The 17,259-nt window shown below is 38.8% G+C and overlaps 1 long non-coding RNA gene across 1 annotated transcript in view; it reads right to left on the reverse strand.

Moving 5' to 3' along the window:
- Nucleotides 1-8,244: 8,244 nt before the first annotated feature.
- LOC141100806 (uncharacterized) overlaps nt 8,245-17,259 on the reverse strand; it is a 42,977-nt gene continuing 33,962 nt past the window's right edge. Inside the window, exons 2-3 of the long non-coding RNA XR_012234787.1 lie at nt 10,251-10,400; nt 8,245-9,083 (exon numbers count right to left, since the gene is read on the reverse strand). This is a non-coding gene — a long non-coding RNA (uncharacterized lncRNA). The remainder of the gene's footprint in view (nt 9,084-10,250; nt 10,401-17,259) is intronic.

Below are 17,259 nucleotides of genomic sequence, written 5' to 3' on the forward strand. Positions count from 1 at the left end.
TGTGTCCATGCAGTAGTTTTCTCCCACATATGGGGTGTCAGCGTACTCAGGACAAATTGGACAACAACTTTTGGGGTTCAATTTCTCCTGTTACCCTTGGGAAAATAAAAAAATTGGGGACTAATTGATCATGTTTGTGGAAAAAATACGATTTTTTTATTTTCATGCCCTGGCATTATAAACTTCTGTGAAGCCCTTGGGGGTTCAAAGTGCTCACCTCACATCTAGATAAGTTCCTTAGGGGGTCTAGTTTTCAAAATGGGGTCATTTGTGGGGGGTTTCCACTGTTTAGGTACATTAGGGGCTCTCCAAAGGCAACATGACACCCGCAGACCATTCCATCAATGTCTGCATTCCAAAACGTCACTACTTCCCTTCCGAGCCCTGACGTGTGTCCATACAGTAGCTTTATCCCACATATGGGGTGTCAGCTTACTCAGGACAAATTGGACAACAACTTTTGGGGTTCAATTTCTCCTGTTACCCTTGGGAAAATAAAAAAATTGGGGAATAATTGATCATGTTTGTGGAAAAAATACGATTTTTTTATTTTCATGCCCTGGCATTATAAACTTCTGTGAAGCCCTTGGGGGTTCAAAGTGCTCACCTCACATCTAGATAAGTTCCTTAGGGGGTCTAGATTTCAAAATTGGGTCATTTGTGGGGGGTTTCCACTGTTTAGGTACATTAGGGGCTCTCCAAAGGCAACATGACACCCGCAGACCATTCCATCAATGTCTGCATTCCAAAACGTCACTACTTCCCTTCCGATCCCCGACGTGTGCCCATACAGTAGTTTTCTCCCACATATGGGGTATCAGCATACTCAGGACAAATTGGACAACAACTTTTGGGGTCCAATTTCTCCTGTTACCCTTGGGAAAATAAAAAAAAATGGTGATCATGTTTGTGGAAAAAATACGAATTTTTTATTTTCACGCCCGGGCGTTATAAACTTCTGTGAAGCACTGGGGGGTTCAAAGTGCTCACCACACATCTAGATAAGTTCCTTGGGGGGTCTAGTTTACAAAATGGTGTCATTTGTGGGGGGTTTCCACTGTTTAGGTACATCAGGGGTTTTCCAATCGCGACATGGTGTCCGATCTCAATTCCAGCCAAAAACGTCAAATGGCACTGCTTCCCTTCCGAGCTCTGCCATGCGCCCAAATAGTGGTTTACCCCCACATGTGGGGTATCAGCGTACTCAGGACAAATTGCACAATAACTTTTAGGGTACTGTTACCCTTGGAAAAATAAGAATTGAGGGTGAAAAGATCATTTTTGTGGAAAAAATATGATTTTTTAATTGTACGGCTTTATGTTATAAACTTCTGTGAAGCCCTTGGGGGTTCAAAGTTCTCACCACATATCTAGATAAGTTCCTTGGGGGGTCTAGTTTCCAAAATGGGGTCACTTGTAGGGGGTTTCCACTGTTTACGTACATCAGGGACTCTCCAAACGTGACATGGTGTCCGATCTGAATTCCAGCCAATTTTGCATTGAAAAAGTCAAACGGCGCTCCTTCCATTCTGAGCTCTGCCATGCGCCGAAACAGTCATTCCCCCCACAAATCAGGTATCAGCGTACTCAGGACAAATTGCACAATAACTTTTGCGGTCCAATTTCTCCTGTTACCCTTGGTAAAATAAAAAAAATTGAACCTGAAGTATTTTTTTTGTGAAAAAAAGTTAGATGTTCATTTTTTTTTAAATATTCAAAAAAATTCCTGTGACGCACCTAAAGGGTTAATAAACTTCTTGAATGTGGTTTTGAGCACCTTAAGGGGTGCAGTTTTTAGAATGGTTTCACTTTTGGGTATTTTCTATCATATAGACCCCTCAAAGTGGCTTCAAATGTGATGTGGTCCTAAAAATAAAATGGTGTTGTAAAAATGAGAAATCGCTGGTCAACTTTTAACCCTTATAACTTCCTAACAAAAAAAAATTTTGGTTCCAAAATTGTGCTGATGTAAAGTAAACATGTGGCAAATGTTAGTTATCAAGTTTTTTGTGTGCCGTATCTCTGTGATTTAAGGGCATAAAAATTCAAAGTTGGAAAATTGCGAAATTTTCAAAATTTTTGCCAAATTTCCGTTTTTTTCACAAATAAACGCAAGTTATTTGAATGAAATTTTACCACTAACATGAAGTACAATATGTCACGAGAAAACAATGTCAGAATCACCGGGATCCATAGAAGCGTTCCAGAGTTATGACCTCATAAAGGTACAGTGGTCAGAATTGTAAAAATTGGCGAGGTCATGAACGTGCAAACCACCCTTGGGGGTGAAGGGGTTAAAGGGTTTTTACAAATGCAGTGCAGCTAGATGTAAAACTTGTAATTTTGTACAAAAAGGAAAAACATTTTTTTCTATGGTAAATAAAAAAACATTTACCATTAATAATTTAATAAATTGTAATTCTTCTTATATTGTATATTTAATAACATGCAATATTTGTAATATTCAATACACGGGTTGCACCACGGGACCCCTGAAGGTTAGAATTAGGAGGCATCTCTCAGATGTGTCTAATCACAATGCTGTTGCGGTTTCTGCAGTATCAAAGCATTTTGCCACAGTTCACAAAGGGGATGTTAGCGGCTTTCATTTTATGGGAATAGAACAGGTGCATAGACCGATTCGGGGTGGAGATCACAGAAGGAAACTATTGAATAGGGAGTCATTCTGGATTTTCACCCTGGGCACTAGATATCCGGATGGTATGAATAGCCGACAAGATCTTATTGAATATGTTCGTCCCATATTTTTATTCAGAGGTTGTAATGTAATTTATCGATCTAATTTTAGTATATTATGTATGGGATATGAATATGTGATATGTACCTTGAAATATGTTATTGCAATTGAAAAATTTTTTTTTTTTTTTTTTTTTTTTGTTATATATTCATCTTTTTCATCTTACATTAGGAGTATATATATGTCTCCCTTTTAAATTATATATGTTATTTATGTTGTATTGTCTACATTGACTGTTTTTTTGTTTTTTTTTCTCTTTGTTTGGCTCTCCCACCGTTACCATATCGGGAGCTGCTTTGGAGCAGTCCACACATGTGTTTCTGATTTTTGCAGGTGGGAGAATCCAATAAAAGGAAGTTGGTTACATTTAATGTCAGAACATGATTAAGACCTGAGGCGTCGAAACGCGTTGTTCTGCAGTCATCCGACTAGTATGCTGTACCTGCTGGAATTTTAATATGCATTGGCACAATAAAATGGATTTTTAATTTTTCATTTCTGGCGCTGGAATTTCTCTTCTTTCTTTTTCACTGTTGATTGACTGCCTGGTCAAGTCCGTGCGCAAGGATTTGGATTTTGCCGGCAGGGCAGTACGGTGAGCTGGATTGTTTTTCTTTTCTTTTTACCATTTATATTAAAAGTTATGTTCAGGATACATTTTCTATATCCCTACTGCTACCACTTTACTAATTGGGTATTAGTGACAAGTCACCCTCCACTAAATGCTGCTTCATCTAAATCCAACAAACCACAAGTTTATTCTCTAGAAAAAATAAAGTTGTCCTTTATTTCCAATTGCACAAGACCTAAAAGTTCCTGAGATACCATGTTAGTAAATACATCTATGAAAGACAGATTGCCTTGTATTGGGGGCATCTTAGAAGTTTTAGGCTAAGTGCACACGTACCGGAACTCTCGCGGAAATTACCGCGAGAATTCCGGAATTCCATTCCGCGGGAAAATCGCATTTTAAATTCCCGCGATTTTCCCGCGGAAAAACTAGGATTTTGCAAGCGTATTTAGCTTGCAAAATGCTAGCGTTTTCCAAGCGATCTGTAGCATCGCTTGGAGAACTGATTGACAGGTTGGTCACACTCGTCAAACATAGTGTTTGACAAGTGTGACCAACTTTTTACTATTGAGGCCGCCTATGCAGCATCAGTAGTAAAAGATACAATGTAAAAAAAAATAAAAAATAGTGTTATTCTTACCTTCCGACGTCCCGCGCATACGTTCCCAGTAATCCTTTGCGAAAATGCCCGCAATGACGTCCGTTCTCGCGGGATCGCGATGTCTTGCGATAATTCGCGATGACGTCGCGCGAATGACCGCGAGACTTCGCGATCCCGCGAGAACGCACGTCATCGCGGGCATTTTCGCAAAGGACTACTGGGAACGGGAGCGTGGAGAGAAGCGGGAAGACAGCGCGGGACGTCGGAGGGTGAGAATAACAATATTTTTTATTTTTAAATTCTATTTTTTACAGGGATATGGTACCCAAAGCCCGGAGGACAGTCTCCTCTCCTCCGGACCGTGGGTACCATCCGCAAATGTTCTGCTTACTTTCCGCATGGTGTGCACAGCCACATGCAGGAAGTAAGCGGAACAATGCATTCCTATGGGTGCGGGATCGCCGCGATTCCGCAAATTAATGAGCATGCTGCGGTTTTTACCGAGAAGCGATTCCGCCGCGGTAAAACCCGCAGCATTAGCACAGCATTGCGGAGTCCCATAGGAATGCATGGGACTCTTATTTTTTGCGTTTTCGCGGCAAAATCGAGCGAAAAAAACGCCACATGTGAACTCAGCCTTATATTTCAAGTTAGTGAAAGGTCACTTTACTTTTGAAGTCTCATCAATTTCTGATAGGCGCTTTAGAAGTCTGACATCCTCCTGTACTTGATTGTTAATAGCTAGCTCAGTACAGAGTTTTTTGTCCTGTCTTACAGATCTTTGTGCCAATTGAATTTACGTGTGAACCGATAAAGATTCTTCACACATTAAAAGTGATTGAAATTTTAACTGGGAATAAATGAAAGACTTACTAAGAATCCCCACATCTGCTTCGTTTTTAAGGTCTTAATGATAAATTTAAGATTTGTATGTCTTATATGTGGTGTGACTTCTGGGTGGGCTTAGTTGATTTCTCACTGGATATGACTGCTCTAAAAATATCTGTCTCTCAACTTTATCATGTCCTCTTCCTCAGTTACTATTTTTTCCTTATTGTTTATATTATGGATCAATATGTTAGGGCAAGTTAGGACAGGATATGGGTTGAACTAGATGGACTTAAAGTCTTCCTTCAACCTTAATAACTATGTTACTATGTTTTTATTACAATTTTCTATGTCTGAGGACTATTTCTTTTGAAGATATCTCGGAGTCTGACTCTTTATCATTTCTATCTTTTACGCCAATATGTGTCCTTTTGTCTACGAAATTCTGCAAATTGCATTGTTGTTTGTATTTATATTCGTTTAGATGTAATTGAAAGCATTCCAAAAGCATTCTACAGTTGTTCCTTATTTGTTAAGTTGGGTTCACAGTAAACATTTCTTTCAATTTGTCATTCAAAAGAGAGAGATTTTGTTTCTCTTCTAGTAACAGGTTAATAAAACTTAATGAGCTGTTAGTTGCTTCCCTCTCCCATTATCTGGCAAAATTAGAGCTTTTAAACCTAGTACTCAGTGATTTATTTTTTCGGCACAAAATCTCGCTCTGAAAAATATCCTCTTTAGTTAAACCAACTGACAACAATCCTACCATACCCGGATAAAGTACTAAAAAAATGAACAGATAAAGAGGTTATGTCAGTCGACCCGGTAAAAATAGCACAGCTCACTAAATGAACTGTTAATAGCAGTAGTGTGAGACTAAATATTAAAATATAACTTTATTCTCAATAAATAACTGTGAAACCACCTATTGAGAATAGAAGTTCTATTTTATTATCGTTAAGCCTCACACTACTATTATCACTTTGAAAACAGCTAACCTGCTCCTGTGCCTTAAAAAGGGATATGTTTCGGGCAGCTTAAAAAAAGCCAATGTAATTAATTAATTTTCTCCAGAATGCCAACTTGATGCCAATCACAAAAAGGATAATCAACTTCTAGTTGAAAAGAATTTGCTTCCTTACTTTTGAAATAAAACAACTGTTTTTTTTCTCCACAAATAAATGGCTAATTTATAGACAGCTTGTAAAAAATCTACCTCTTAATTTAACTGAAGAAAAATTCTCCTGATATTGTCCTACTCAGATAGTTTGAGGTTCTTTTAACATTTTAAGCATGTGTTTGCATTAAAGAGCTATAAAGGAATTCAATACAATCATTGAAAACATCCGAGAGTTGCTAATCTTTTCTGGGAAATTATAAACTTAGCAGCATTTCAGATTTGTGGTGAATCAATTCACTGCAAATTGAGTTTTGAAAATTTTGTTAAAGCTGATTAACTTAACCCCTTAACTACCATTGATACGCCTTTTAACGGCGGCAGTTAAGGGTTCTCAAACCATATCGCCTTTAATTAACGGCGCTGAGGTTTAAGATTATAGCCCCCCTCAGAGTCGGAATTTCTCCAGGCTCTCAGCTGCCTGGGGTTAGGGTTGGGATTAGGGTTATGGGTGTGTTTGGGTTAGGGTTAGAGCTAGAATTAGGGGATTTCCACTTCTTAGGTACATCAGGGGGTCTCCAAATGCGACATGGCACCACCATTGATTCCAGCCAATTTTGCGTTCTAAAAGTCTAGCGGTGTTCCCTCTCTTCTGAGCCCTGCCATGCACCCTAACAGTGGCTTTTCCCCACATATGGGGTATCGGCATACTCAGGAGAATTTGCACTACAAATTTTGTAGTCCATTTTCTCCTGATACCCTTGTAAAAATAAAAAAAATTGGTTCCAAAGTAATTTTTTTTGTGAAAAAAGTAAAGTATTCATTTTTTTCCTTCCACATTGCTTTAGTTCATGTGAAGCACCTGAAGGGCTAATAAACTTCTTGAATGTAGTTTTGCGCACTTTGAAGAGTGCAGTTTTTAGAATCATGTCACTTTTGGGTAATTCCTGTTATATTTACCCCACAAACTCACTTCAAATGTGAGGTGGTCCCTAAACAAAATGGTTTTGTAAATTTTGTTGGACAAATGAGAAATTGCTGGTCAACCTTTAACCCTTATAAAGTCCTAACAAAAAAAAAGTTTCCAAAATTGTGCTGATGCGAAGGAGACATGTGGGAAATGTTATTTATTAAGTATTTTGTCTGACACCACTCTGATTTAAGGGCATAAAAATTTAAAGTTTGAAAATTGCAAAATTTTCAAAATTGTCGCTATATTTCCCTTTCTTTCATAAATAAACACAGGTCATATCAGATAAGTTTTACCACTAACATGACGTACAAAATGTCATGAAAAACTATGCTCAGCATCAATGGGGTTCATTAAAGCGTTCCAGAGTTATAACCACATAAAGTGACAGTGGTCAGAATTGTAAAAATTGGACTGGTCATTAAGGTGAAAATTGGCTCTGTCACTAAGGGGTTAAATATCAAAGATTCGATCATCTCTACACAGCACTGGTTGACTATGGTGATTATGAGAGGCATGTGCAATTTGCAAAGCATCTACCCTATGGCCAATGTGATTGATGTGACCTTGATGTCTGCCAGATTTTATAATATGATGAATACATTAAGTATTTCATTGAAAAATTACCTGAGTATTGTTCAAGATATTTATTTTGCTTCCATTATAGGACCAATTATGAGCTAGATGCCTTGGTGTCATAACTTCTAGCTGGAAGTATGGAAGTATTGTATGTATGCTTTTTTTGCTGCCTCTGCGCTGCTAAAATAGTGCTGGATGACATGTTTTTGTGTCTCTATTTTCTCAGAAGGCCCCACTGCCTGTATTAATGCTACAAGTTTTCGATGACTTAGGCATTATTTGTTCACCTGCAAAATTGCAGTCAGATCATATCATTAGTGCAACCTCAAAGTTTTCCATCAGAAAAACTCTGAACAACATTAAATAATTCTTACCATGTCACGGCTTTAGCGATTATTAATTTTTTTTTAACCAGGGAATTTTGAGGTTGCATAAGTCATTGTCCATCAAAGTAGCTGCTTGTGAATGTGTCAGAATTCATTCTACAGAATATTATCTCTAGATTGTAATGTCTAGGGGAAATACGCAAGGTTTTATTTTATTTTATTTGCAATTATTTCTACCATGACCTTGTACTTTCCATTTTGTTTGGGAGGTTAGAAAAAGTGGGGAGGTGTTTACAAGAGGTGACAAGCGCATTTTCTTTAACAATGTATGCATAGAACAAACCTTTAGGCACTTGTCATCTTGACTCCAAGTGTTCCACTGATTTAAAGCACGGCTGAAGATGTGACTGCCTGAATTAGCTTTATTTAAAAAATGTTTGTGTTCCTTGTCAAATTTAATAAAACACAGGTTCTGCTAAAAGAGGCAAAAATGAAAATGCTACAGTATAAGCGCAGGAGATTTCAGCTAATGCATTTGTCAGGAAAGTAATACATTCACATTAAATTTAAATTGAATAACATGCTTTGTGATCTTTGTGTAGTAACAACAAAAATGAAACTGTTGTGTTAGAACATATCATTTATGGAATTTCATTTCAGTGCAATTTAATATTTCTTATGTATTTCTATTAATACTCATAGAAGAAAATGAGCAGCATAAGTCACTTGTCACTTGTTCATTGTTCAAATGATCGCTTATTTCTTACTTTGTTTTCAGTAAAATGAAGATCTATTCTGAAAGTGCTTTAAGCTACTTAATCAATTGTGTACAATATTAGAACACTTAACATTTGGTCATGCATTTAAGTGACTACTGAACATCACAATCATTTTTTATATTTTAATTGTGGCATTACCACCACCATGGAGAATTACAAATAGAACTGGCAGATGCATAATTATACACAGCACAGAGGGAGCTGTTGCCCTTAGACCGTGGTCCTTAAAGGCAAATAATGGTTCCTCTACCAATTAAGAAATTCAATATATTTATAAATGGTTATTTAATGGGGATGGGAATATTTGAAAGTGGAGGAACTGTACATGTATTCAGGGAGAGCTCGATGTCTACTGGGTGTGCGGACCTAGGAATCCTGTGCACATCATGCCTGATGTCTTCATAATGTAAGGAACACTTGTTGCACATGTGCTCATTATGACGTGGAATGAAAAGTTAAGACAAAATGAAGCAGACATCTTGTTAGATATTAGGCTTGAAGTTCAGTTTGGCACAGTTGAGTTTTCACTTTGAAGTTGACGTTGTGGTTTCAGTCTGGAAAGGAAAAATTGGAATTTGTCTTTAATTTTTTGACAAATTAATAAAATATAAAGCTTTAATATTTTAAGTATAAAAATATACTATTAATTATATTGACATATATTATGAAAACCAAGTGCTGGCTCACATTACGCCTGCAGTAAATGTGGCTAGGATCTGCTTCCATGTGTCTAATGTCACTCCTCTGTCCCCTTCTGGATGTTTGCAAATGTATAAGGGAGGATGAAGTTTATGATCACAATGCAGAGCCATTTTGTTGATGTCTGCAATGTATTACTGAGACAGACATGGCTTCGAAGACTGTATCACAAATGATAGGTCTAGATACATATCTCAGAAGAATGTATCACACATAATAGGATGGAATACACAGCTCAGTAAACTGAATTACATGATAGGATTAGATTCATGGTTCAGTCAAATGTATTACTCTTAATAGGTAGAGATACAGTTAAGAGGCCAATTACCCTGATCAGAAGTTGGCCCACATATCATTGCAAAATTCAGATCACAGTATTGATCGATGTGCATATATGTGGGCACCAGCAGTGTGGTGGGGATTTTATCCAGTGAATTATCACTGAAGAATGCAATACTAAGTCATATTGCAAGACTCGTTAAAGGGGCGATTGTGACGTAGGATCGCTACTTCCAACAGGTGGCGCTATAGAGTTCAAGTCCTCTTTCTCTCTGAAGAGGCAATTTTCATATTAAATTTCCCAGAGGAGCATTGCACGGCGAATAAGCCTCCTTACCTTGACAAGACAGAGCTGGCATGTCACTCTCCACAAGGAGAAACCTAACCTCTTTGACCCCAGTCCAGATCATCTTACCTAGCCAAATCAGTTCTCATACTTTGCCCTGACGAGGGTCAATAGCCGAAAACACAATGTCTGTAAATTGAGATTCTGATTTGGCTTTAATCCTAAGTCATATTGCAAGACTCATTAAAGGGTTGATTGTGACTTGTAGGATCGCTACTACCAAGAGCAAGTCACCTTTCTCTCTGAAGAGGCAATTTGCATATCATTATGAAGTCATCTCTGCACCCTGTGATTGGACATGGTGAGTGCTCATTGATAATTACAGTGATCTAAACACAGCAGTCATGTAATGCAGCTGTTCCGCTCATACCACAGCTTATGAATGGTGAATGCTCACCTGGTCCAGGAAATAGGACTGTAGGGATCCAGTGGTGAGGGCTCTGTCCAGATTACAGTTATTACAGGTAACAGAATTAATCTGTAGCCAGGGTATAGCACTGGGCTATTATAAAAAGGCTCTGTGCTTGTAACATCCCTGCCGGCATCGCTGCATGGAAATAATTAGGAAAAACCAAACATAAAGGTCATAAGAAGAGTAAATAAAAAAATTAAATAAATATTAATAAATGAATAGGGACAAAAAATATGAAGTTAAAAATGGTAAATTTCTTTATTGGTACATAAATATAAAAACAAATAGATAGTGCTAAATGGCACACAAAAAGTGCCTGCAATCACAAGGGTAAAAATACCATATTGAGACTAAAGGAAAAATTGGACAATACTATAAGCACCGGACATGATGACATTAACCCATTAACGACCAAGCCATTTTGTAGGTTAATGACCAGGCCTTAATTTTGAAATCAGACCACTGTCACTTTATGTGCTTATACCTCTGGAATGCTTCAACGGATGCCACTGATTCTGACATTCTTTTTTCGTGACATATTGTACTTCATGTTAGTGGTAAAATTTCTTCGATATGACTTGTGTTTATTTGTGAAAAAAAACGGAAATATGGCAAACATTTTTAAAATTTTGCAATTTTCAAATTTTAATTTTTAGGCCCTTAAATCAGAGAGATTGGTCAAAAAAAATTGTTAATAAATAACATTTCCCAAATGTCTACTTTACATCAGCACAATTTTGGAACCCAAATTTATTTTTGTTAGGAAGTTATAAGGGTTAAAAGTTGACCAGCGATTTCTCATTTTTACAACAAAATTTACAAAACCATTTTTTTTAGGGACCACCTCACATTTGAAGTCACTTTGAGGGGTCAATATGACAGAAAATACCCAAAAGTGACACCATTCTAAAAACTGCACCCCTCAAGGTGTTAAAAACCACATTCAAGAAGTTTATTAACCCTTTAGGTACTTCTCAAGAATAGAAGCAATGAGGAAGGAAAAAATAACATTTAACCTTTTTTCTCCAAAAAATTTTTGGACACAATATCTTTATTTTGTCAAGGGTTTCAGGAGAAAATGAACCACAACATTTGTTGTGCAATTTCTCCTGAGTACACTGATACCTCATGTGTGGAAGAAGACCATTTTTTAGGCACAGTGGTCAGAAGGGAAGGAGCATCATTTGAGATATTTTGAATGTCAAATTGGCTGGAATCGAGAGCGGACGCCATGTCACGTTTGGAGAAGCCCTGATGTACCTAAACAGTGGAAACCCCCCATAAGTGATCCCATTTTGGAAACTAGACCCCCCCAAGGAACTTATCTAAATGTGTGGTGAGCACTTTGAACTCCCAGGGGCTTCACAGAAGGTTATAACATAGAGCCGTAAAATTAAAAAATCATATTTTTTCCACAAAAATGATAATTTCATCCCCAATTTTTATTTTCCCAAAGGTAACAGGACCCCAAAAGTTATTGTGCAATTTTTCCTGAGTATGCTGATACCCCATATGTGGGGGTAAATCACTATTTGGGTGCATGGCAGAGCTCAGAAGGGAAGCAGCGTCATTTGACTTTTTTGGCTGGAATTGAGATCGGACGCCATATCTCGCTTGGAGAGCCCCTGATGTGCCTAAACAGTGGAAACCCCCCACAAGTGACCCCATTTTGGAAACTAGACCATCCAAGGAGCTTATCTAGATGTGTGGTGAGCCCCCAAGTGCTTCACAGAAATTTATAAAGTAGAGCCGTGAAAATACAATAATAATTTTTTCCACAAACATGATCTCTTTGCACAGAAATTTTTAATTTCACAAGGGTATCAGGAGAAATTAGACCTCAAAAGTTATTGTGCATTTTGTCCTTAGTACGCTGATACCCCATATATGAGGGGGAACCACTGTGATCGCCTTACTGCAATCCTTGGGAGACAGAATGCACAAATCCACAAAGGTGAAGAATTTATTTTATTTTTTACACCGTTCCTTGTGCGGTATTAGTGATGAGGCAACTTTATTCCTTGGGTCGGTGCGATTACAGTGACACCATACTTATATCCTTTTTAGTGTTTAGCTTCTGTCACACACTAAAAGACGCTTTTTTTGTAAGAATTTTTTGTAAGAAATTTTGGCACTGAGAGCTATAATTTTTCCGTAATAGATATTGGGGATGGTTAGCACTCGACTGGAGAGTTGAGTTTTCGGTACTAGTGAAAAGGAGCCAGTAGCCCCATAGCTGTCGCTTCATCACCGTCAAAATAAATAAATAAAAAGTTCACTTTGAGCATATTTCACGTGTGCAGTGATTTTACATTGAACTCATAATTTTTCCGTATTCCGGCTGACAGAGTCATGTGGTGGCTTGTTTTTTGTGGCACAAGCTGTCGTTTTTATTGGTACCATGTTCAGCCACATAACCTTTTTGATCGCTTTCTATTCCGATTTTTGTAGAGGCAGAATGAACAAAAACTAGCAATTCAGGAATTGTTTTTTTTTTGCTTTTTTTTCTCCGTTCCTCGTGTGGTAAAATTAGTATGGCAGCTTTATTCTTCGGGTCACTACGATTGCAGCAATACCTCATTTACATTGTTTTTATGTTTTGGTGTTTTTTACACAAAAAAAAACTTTTATAGAAAAAATTATTTTTGCATCACTTTATTCTGGGAGCTATAACTTTTTTATTTTTTGGCTAATGGAGCTGTATGGTGGCTCGTTCTTTGCAGGACAACATGAGGTTTTCAACAGTACCATGTTTATTTATATTCGTCTTTTTGATCGCGTGTTATTGCTCTTTTTCCAAGCGGTATGATGATACAGCTTGGAAAAAGTATAATTTGCCACTTTTTTGTGTTTTTTTTACGGCGTTCACTGAAGGGGTTAACTAGGGTGACACTTTTATAGATGGGATTTTTACGGACTCGTAACATGTGAATTTTTTTTATTTTATTTTTTTTATATAAAAATGTGTATTTTTAGGGGATTCTTTTTACCATTTTTATTATTTTTTAATATTTTTTTACATATTTAAAAATTTTTTTTTTTTTTTTTCACATTGTCCCTTCATGGGACTTTCACTTTCGGTATAGTACATTACAATGCTCCAGCATTGTAATGCATTATACCTATGCTGAAAGATGCTGACACCAGAAGAGAGAGAGAGGATTCAAAAAGATATAAAGAAACTGGAGCAGTGGGCAGCAACTAACAGAATGGTTTTTAACAGGGAAAAATGCGAAGTACTACATCTGTGCAGTAAAAATGAAAAAAGCATATACAGAATGGGAGAAATAGGGCTAAGCAACAGCACATGTGAAAAAGACTTGGGCATACCAATAGATCACAGACTGAATATGAGTCAACAGTGTGATGCAGCAACAAAAAAGGTAAATGCAATTCTAGGATGTATTAACAGATGCATACAGTCTAGATCACGTGAAGTCATTATTGCCCTCTACTCCTCTTTGGTCAAACCTCATCTGGAATACTATGTCCAGTTCTGGGTGCCACATTTTAAAAAAGACATCAACAAACTGGAGCAAGTTCAGAAAAGAGCGACCAGAATGGTGACCGGTCTGCAAACCCTGTCTTATGAGGAAAGGTTTCAGTATTTGGGAATGTTTAGCTTGCAAAAGAGAAGACTGAGAGGAGACATAATAGCTGTCTACAAATATCTCAAGGGCTGTAACATTGTAGAAGGATCATCTTTATTCTCATTTGCACCAGGAAAGACTAGAAGCAATGGAATGAAACTGAATGGGAGGAGACACAGATTAGATATTAGAAAAAACTTTTTGACAGTTATAGTGATCAATGAGTGGAACAGGCTGCCATGAGAGGTGGTGAGTTCTCCTTCAATAGAAGTCTTCAAACAGAGGCTGGACAGACATCTGTCTGGGATGAGTTAGCGAATCCTGCTTTGAGCAGGGGATTGGACCATATGGCCCAGGAGGTCCCTTCCAACTCTACGATTCTATGATTCTATGGTCTCACCAGCTTTCTGTAGGTAAATGACCCAGAGGTTGTCATGACACCTCCGAGTCATCATGGCACAGGTTGGGCCCCGTGATTACATTGTGGGGACACCGACCTGAGGCAGAGGGAGCCCCCTACCATCTGCCTTCCCCTCTGATCTGTGCGATCGTGCTCGATCACAGCAGTGAGGGGGTTAACAGCCAGGGGTGGCAGGGGCGCCGCTCCTAGCTGTCAGTGCAGAAGCTCAGCCACTGCAGCGCTGAGCTCCTGCACTGATCACACAAGAGATGCTCAAATTTCAGCCTCTCCTGCTCGATCACTACTGTGTTTGGTCTGTCAGATTGACTGACCAATCAAAGCTCTGTGGGTGCAGGGACTGACTGCAAGGGTCCCTGCCCCCCTTGCTGTGCCCCTCAGCTGTCATAGACAGCTGCCGGCATTGAACTGAAACTGCGTGTTTACACGCAGTGACAGTTCAAAGGCAGGACATGCACAGTCCGTCCTGGTGCAGGAAGTTACATCCTGCCATGACGGACTGTGCACATCCATACACATTAAGGGGTTAAAAAACAATTTTGTGTTATAGAAAAAAATGTATATATTAATTAGTGTTAATGTGTATAGTGCTCACAGAAAAATCAGTGCAAACATATAAAAAATATATATAAAAAATGATAGTGCCAGTATAAATTTCATATATGACACACAGAAACACCTGTAAGGATTAATGTGCCAAAGGCAAGTAAAGCGAAAATAGTGTTAAAAGTGCTATATATAATAATGTGCTTTATTGTCCAAGGTGGCCAGAGGTATTCCCAGATGAGGAAAGATCACTTATTCGGTCATAGATTCAACATGTCCAAATATAGTTTACCTGTGTGCGGCAGAGTAAGTAAATGCAGGAACGCGCCCCGACTCGCGTTTTGGATATAATCTTCACCAGGGGGAGATGTACGTAATGACAAAACAGTGGGCTTAAAAAGGATGCCACAGCCAATGCGTAAGGAAGTAAATGGGCGCATGCGCTGTCAGGAAGACCAGAATGTTCCGGGTACCAGCGTTATGTAGCCAGTGATGTAGGCCACAGTCATGTGACCGCTGTCATGGCAGCATAGAGACGCTGGACCTGGAACAGAACAGGCTGCAGGCAGCGCATGTGCACCAATCCTCTCCCTGCAACATGAGCCCTATGTAAATAGATAACCAGGGAATAATGTACAAAGGTCAGTGCACAATATTAACAAATAGATAAATATAAACCAGATGAAGAATCATAAGCATTTAGGGAATTCATATATAAATACGCTGCTCAAAAAAATAAAGGGAACACCAACAATAGAATATAACTCCAAGTTAATCAAACTTCTGTGAAATGAAACTGTCCATTTAGGAAGCAACACTGATTGACAATCAATTTCACATGCGGTTGTGCAAATGGAATAGACAACAGATGGAAATTATTGGCAGTTATCAAGACACATTCAATAAAGGAGTGGTTCTGCAGGAGGGAACCACAGACCACATCTCAGTACCAATGCTTTCTGGCTGATGTTTTGGTCACTTTTGAATGTTGGTTGTGCTTTGACACTCGTGGTAGCATGAGACAGACTCTACAACCCACACAAGTGGCTCAGGTAGTGCAGCTCATGCAGCATGGCACATCTGTTATGAATGGGTCACCAAGGAGAAAAAAGCAAAACAAGCTAAGTCACAGAAAACCAGAGAGGTTGGTACCTATGCAGATTGCAGATCCCTGATCCTACCACACGACTAGCAGCAGCCGTGGAGCGTACCTACGATGTTCCTAGATGCTTCGTCACAGCCGGACTAAATAAGCCTGAAGCATGAAAAGGGGAAAACTAACTGCCCCAGAGCAGACCACAAAGGAATAGATAGCCCCCACACATGTATTGACGGTGAAACAAGATGAAGGCACAAACACAGGCAGAAAAATAGGCTGAGCAAATGATGGGGCCCAAACTAACTAGAGAGTAAAGGAAAGGAAAGACACTGTCTGCAACCTGCAAAAAACCCTACAAAAATAATGTCCAACACTTCTGATAGCAAAATTAACCCTGAAGTCACTAGACTTCTCCCACTATATCAGCACTCTGAAATATTCTGAGACAGAGCAAAAAGAGACCAAACTAGTAAGGGACAAAAAGCAAATTGGCAAAATAATGATAAATAAGAGTTGAAATTCAGCACAGCCCCCAGCCGAAGCTGGCTGACCACACCAAAAAACTGAATAGGCCAACAAAATCAAGTGTGACCATTAGCAGAAAAACTTAGCTTTAGATGACTGGAACAGAGCTGAAAACCAAGAGCTGACAAGCCATAAGGATCACCAGCAACTGAATAGGGCGTCGGCTGTCTTAAATCCAATCTGAGACTCCTGAGGTCCAATCGTCATCCTCATTCTCAGGTGGCAGATCTCCACCGATCAAATCAGCCTAACTACCTTCTGTTACCACCAGAGGGAGTCTGGAAGGAGAACTCACAACTGGTGAACCAGACAATGAACTCACAACAGTACCCCCCTCTTGAGGAGGGGTCGCCGAACCCTCATCCACGCCACCAGGCCGATCAGGATGGGCCCGGTGAAAGGCACAAACCAATCTATTGGCATGAATATCGGAGGCAGAGACCCAAGAATTCTCCTCCTGACCATAACCCTTCCATTTGACCAAATACTGGAGTCTCCGTCTAACCAAACTAGAATCCAATATTTATTCTACCTCATATTCCACATTGCCTTCAACCAACACAGGGTCAGGAGGTGCTGCCATAGGAACCACAGGCTCAACAGACCTCTTCAACAGAGATTTGTGAAATACGTTATGGATCTTGAACGTAACTGGAAGAGCCAATCGAAACGAAACAGGATTAAGAATTTCCAAAATCTTATAAGGACCAATAAATCTTGGCTTAAATTTAGGAGCTGCAACCTTCATAGGAATATTCTTAAATGACAACCAAACCATATTACCCACTTTAAACAGGGACCAATGGTCCTATGCCG

This window comes from Dendrobates tinctorius, unplaced genomic scaffold (genome assembly GCF_039654945.1).
Source record: "Dendrobates tinctorius isolate UK_male_01 unplaced genomic scaffold, ASM3965494v1 ptg000108l, whole genome shotgun sequence".
Taxonomy (NCBI): Eukaryota; Metazoa; Chordata; class Amphibia; order Anura; family Dendrobatidae; genus Dendrobates; species Dendrobates tinctorius.